Source organism: Triticum urartu, chromosome 1A, assembly GCF_056163025.1.
Source record: "Triticum urartu cultivar PI428250 chromosome 1A, HENAU_Tu73, whole genome shotgun sequence".
In the NCBI taxonomy this organism is placed as follows: Eukaryota; Viridiplantae; Streptophyta; class Magnoliopsida; order Poales; family Poaceae; genus Triticum; species Triticum urartu.
Genome location: NC_141873.1, coordinates 81633250 through 81638797, shown reverse-complemented (window position 1 = coordinate 81638797; position 5548 = coordinate 81633250). Strand labels below are relative to the sequence as shown.

The 5548-nt window shown below is 47.2% G+C and overlaps 1 long non-coding RNA gene across 1 annotated transcript; it reads left to right on the top strand.

Annotated features, from left to right (window-relative positions):
- The first annotated feature begins 202 nt into the window (after positions 1-202).
- Positions 203-1032, top strand: LOC147990137 (uncharacterized). Its single transcript, XR_015603516.1, has 3 exons — positions 203-591; positions 671-772; positions 848-1032. It is a non-coding gene; the product is annotated as an uncharacterized LOC147990137 (long non-coding RNA).
- Positions 1033-5548: the final 4516 nt, after the last annotated feature.

Here is a 5548-nt window from a genome sequence, read left to right as displayed (position 1 = left end):
GAGATAGTTTTGGTAACCCTTTAGAGTTCAGGCTGAATCCGATGTGCACTAGGGATAGGGATCTCTAGCGTATGCGATGCCCACTCATATGCAACTGGGCGGTTGAGCTTCACCTCCCACATCGAGTGTGCCATCAGTTTGGTTTGTTCCAGGCACATCCGCCGGAGTGGGAGGACACGGACAAGTTGCTACACGCGTAAGATATAATTAACCTTGAGTACTTAGCAGCTTCTCGGCGGTTTCGATGCTACTAATATTATGTTTCTAACTTGCAGGTTGGATAGGAAAAGGCAGCGGAAGATTAAGGATTGGGCCAAGCATCACAGAAAGTATGTCGTACAGTTTGCGCTTAGTGTGGAGCAAGCTAGGGCTGGAAAAGGAGTCCAGCTTCGTGAGCACTGCCCTGTAGCGTTCAACAACTATCTCACATGGTTTCTTGCAAGTACCCGTGTGGAGGTATGCAAGCCGGCGTATGCTGAGGAGATTTTGGAAGAACCCACTGTTTTTGATGAGGTAGCCCAACACCAGTACAACGCATTAGTCAGGAAAGGCAACTCAGTGATCCCTTCAGCTCCAATGATGAACTTTGTGGTATTTTCCCTCTTTGCTTTTCATGCACACTATTCACATCTTCGCTTGCCTAACACGTTAATACCATTTCTATTCATAGCGTGCCCAGATCAAGAAAGCAGCTGATGAGACCGAGACTATTCTTGAAACAACCCCGGCTGGCAAAAGCGATGGAGAAGGTGCACTTCGAGCATTCATCAAGGTTCACATCTCCTTCAAACTAGCACTTAACATGTGTTGCTACGTTCGATGTCTCATTCACTTGTACATGTTGCAGCGCCAGGGCCAAAAGTTAAGGCGGCTATCAAACCTTTTTGGTTGTCGTGACCCCGAGTATGTATCACCAGAACGGTCTAGGTCGGCGACACCATCAGATCCCGCTTCGGGCCAGAGCCATGGTGATCATTTGGAGGATGAGGATGTGGGTGTGGTCACCCAAGAGGTATGGCATGAGCATATATATCCAATTGTTGATGCATTGCTAACTATATCCTCACACACGGTCTTTCCATATCTTTTGTTGATGCATAGGTTGCTGATGATGATATGACCTTGGGGCGTACCAGGTTAGGTCTGCATACATGCTAAAGCCTAGAAAGGGAATCAACAAGTACACACCTGAAGACTTCACCGAAAGAGGCAAAAGGACGGTCGGCACCTCGCGGATGGCGGCTTTGGATGACTATTTGGATGACGATGTCGATGACGTGGAGGAACCGGAGCCGGAGCGGGAGCGTGTTCCTCTTCCTAGGAAGGTCAAGAAGTTAGCCAGCAAGAGGGGGGAGCAGCCAAAAAGCGCTCAAGGAACTAGCTCTTCTTAGGAACCAGCCATAGTCCTTTATTTGTGGTAGCTCTATGTTGAACTTGATCCTCTTTGTATGTCTTAGTTATGTTGAACTTGGAGTTGACGTCTTAGCAATGTTGAACTTGATCCTCTATGTTGCACTTGTTGTCTTAATAATGTTGAACTTGATCTTCATTAGCTTCACCATTAAAGCCCTCATCTTGATCATTCACATTGGCAGTCTCGACATGTTTGAACTGGTCTGGATCCTCGAGGGTGACCTCAACTCCCTGCTCAACCACATTGAACTCTGAACCATGACAATCACCCTCTGGGTGCACCAAGTGCCCCTCTCCCTTCCTCATCTCTACCTGATAATGATTCTGTTTGCAAGCTACAACCCATGCAGCACCTAGCACCGAGGCGCCACACTGTACAGTGCAACGCCCAGTAGCTAGGCGTTGCACTGTAGAGTGTGGTGCCTCGGTGCTAGGCGCTGCATGGGCTGTAGCTTACAAACAGAGAGTTTGCTCTCTGTTTAGCTCAGTCCATGTGTGCAACGCCTCAGCTCTAGGCGCTGCACTATATAGTGTGACGCCTAGAGCTGAGGCGTTGCACACATGGACTGAGCTAAACAGAGAGCAAACACTATGTTTGCAAGCTACAGCCCATGCCGCGCCTAGCACCAAGGCGCCACACTGTGCATTGCAACGCCCAGTAGCTAGGCGTTGCACCTGTACTTAGCAAATTTTTTGGCACACGCACACATATTCCGATGAGGAGAGATAGTAGCTCACGACACATAGCAAGCAAAGAACTGTGACACATAGTAGTTCACGACACATAGTACTTCACGACACATAGTAGTTCACGACACATAGTACTTCACGACACATAGTACTTCATGACACATACTAATTCATAATACATAGTACTTCATGACACATAGCTTGGCTGCATCCTCCTCTCTAAGCTTCTTCGCAGCCTTCTCCCACCATCCCGCCATCTCATCTTCGCCATCCTCCTTCATTGTTGGTTTGTTGGGTTGGGAAGCCGCCATACCTACAATGAGTGAAACATAATGGTTAGTAAAGACAATACAAACAAATGGAACATATGAAAAAAAGAACATATGGAAAACAAGAACATTTGAAACATTATAGTTAGTGAGCAACATACGGAAATGGTCCATCGAGGTATCCAAACATTCCTCTATAACGACCTTGCCCTTGTCCATCACCATGGCCAAGTCCATCACCAAGGCCAAGACCATCACCACGGCCAACACCACCACCACGAGCTCTACCACCACCACGGCCTAGACTACCACCACCATGGCCTCTTGTAAGTCCTAGTTGCCGACCTCTTTGTTGCCTAGATCCTCTTTGACTAACACTTGGTTGGCTTGGCACTTGTTGGCTACCACTTGGTTGGCTAGGCACTTGTTGGATACCACTAGGTTGGCTCCCACTTGGTTGCCTTGGCACTTGTTGGCTACCACTAGGTTGGCTCCCACTTGGTTGCCTTGGCACTTATTGGCTACCACGTTGTTGCCTTCGCACTTGTTGGCTACCTCTTGGTTGGCTTGGCACTTGTTGGCTACCACTTGGTTGGCTCCCTTGTGTAGCTCCTTGTTGGCTAGTGCTTGCATCATTTTTCTTGGACCTTTTCCTTGGTTTCGTACATTTTCTTTTGTTGTGGCCATGACCTTTGCATTCCCCACAACGGGAGCTCTCACGAGGCTCTTGGAATTGATCGTTTCCCGCTTCTTCTGAGTCCGCCTTTCGTGATTGAAATTCTAACCATTCATCAACCTTGGGTGGGAACTTGTACTTGCGCGGGTTCTCACCCGCTATCTGTGCATCAGTTTCCATTGAGTACTTTAGAAAGTACGCATTCATCTTGTCAGATGTGTATTGAACTATTGCCGTCATGGGTAATCCACGTGCACCTTTGAGCACCCTATTGAAGCATTCGGCCATATTGCTTGTCATTTGACCGTATCTTCGGCCATCTTCATCAAAAGCACGTGCCCACTTGTTCCGGTGGGGAATGTGCCTATTCATAAAGTCTTGACCCCCGTGATCAAGTTTTTTGTGTGCGAGCAATTTGTTCAACAAAGTGGCGAACCACTTCTCGGAGAAAGCAAGACAACAATCTTGAAGATCATCGGCCAACTCCTTAAGGCCACATGCCATATAGAAGTTCGAACAAAAGTGCCTCATGCACCATCAATGGTGCAACGGAGCATGCCCGGGAATGTCAATCTCCACTGCGTTAAGAATTCCTGCATGCCGATCCGATATGACACAAATTTTCCTTTGAGCGGGTAACACCTTCGTCCTCAAAAGACGCATAAACCACTCCCAGTTGTCATTGTTCTCCGCCTCAACCAAAGAAAATGCCAATGGCAACACCCGGTTATTGGCTTCACTTGCTATCGCAACCAACAAGGTGCCCTTGTATTGTCCGGTCAAGAACGTGCCATCAATGGAGATGACCGGCCTACAGTGTTCGAAAGCCCTCACGCATTGCTCGAACGCCCAAAATGCACGGCCAAATACTCGGACTTTCTTTCCTTCATAAACCGTTGTTTGGTGCCCATGAGGCTCGACAACATGAACCATGCCCGGGTTTGTGGCGGCCATGGCTAACAACAACCTAGGGATTCGGTTGTATGCTTCCTCCCAAGTACCATACAACATCTTAAATGCGGCTTGCTTCACCTTCCATGCCTTGCCGTACTTCACCTTGTAATGAAAGATGGCTTTCACAAGGTCAATGACATGTTGGACGCTCATTGTTGGAAGTGTGGATATTGAGTTGGAGAGACTGTAAGCGATGAACTCAGATGTGAGTTGTCTGTGGTCTTGGGACACAATCTTGCCATCCACCCTTTTGCCTCGGCACATGTGAGTTGGCACACAACTCACTACGTGCCAAGCGGGACCTCCTTTCCATGGTCTTGCACGCACAATCCACGGACATATTTCATCTTCACATGCACATGCAACCGTGTAGCGCACATTGACGTCCGAATGCACCACCTTGTGTGGACGATAATGCGTAACCGAGTAGTTCTCGAGCCACATCTTCAATTCCAAGAAGGTTTTGAACTTACACCCTTTACCAATCCGGTTCTTGTCGTCTCCCAAATCACGGTGAGAGCTTGGCCTAACCCCAAGAGATATAGATTTGCCACCATCCACAACGGCTTCATCCGCGAGACTAACATCCTTGAACAATGGTGTCTTGTGATCCCGACCGAATACCTTCTCGAAAGCTTCGGCCTCCTTCACCATGAACCCCTCCTCATCAACTTGTTCATCGGGACCTTCGTCATCCGAATCCGATGCATATGCACGGGAAAAAGGGATGGAATGGTCCATTGTCTCTTGCAAATGATATTTGTCAAGATCACCCACATTGTTGTCATGGAGATCAACTTCATTTTCATCGTCTGCATACTCATCATTGTCCTCTTGCAAAGCTTCATCTTGGTTGTTTGTAAATGGGCTCAATGTTGGCCTCACTTCTTGGGTCAAAAGAGGTTCAACAATTTCATCTCGCTTCAAGGGTGGGGGACTACTAGCAACCAAAGGGGAGGGTTTCCGGTTCAAGTCCAAATGCAAATTTGAATCAACCTTCTTCATTGCAAATAACTCAAGAGCCTTGTCAAGTGAATCGGCCACCGTTTCCTTGTATGCAACCCAACGTTGCTCCGAGTTGATACGCATTGTCTTCCAACGGATGTGCATTCCAAAACCTACATTATGCCTTCCCTCCAACTCAACGATATCACTAGGGTCCATCCAATTCAAATCTTTCCTCACTTGTTGCAAGAGCTCCGCATAGCTAGGACTACTATCAAACAACATATCTAGCTCATCCGGATCCGGTTCAATATTGCCTTTCAAGAAGGCGTCTTTGTCCCCATGATGAACAAACACACATGTTCTTCCCATCCCTATAAGCATTCAAACAACACATCGTAACATTGCTTCCATGAGTACTAATTTAAGGATTAACACGGAATACAAACCCTAATATATATATATCAAACAACAACCCTAACCCTAACCCTAACCCTAACCATAACCCTAACCCTAACCATAACCCTAACAATAACCCTAACCATAACCCTAGCACCAACATAAGAACACCCATAAGAATAACCCTAAGATACTAACAAAG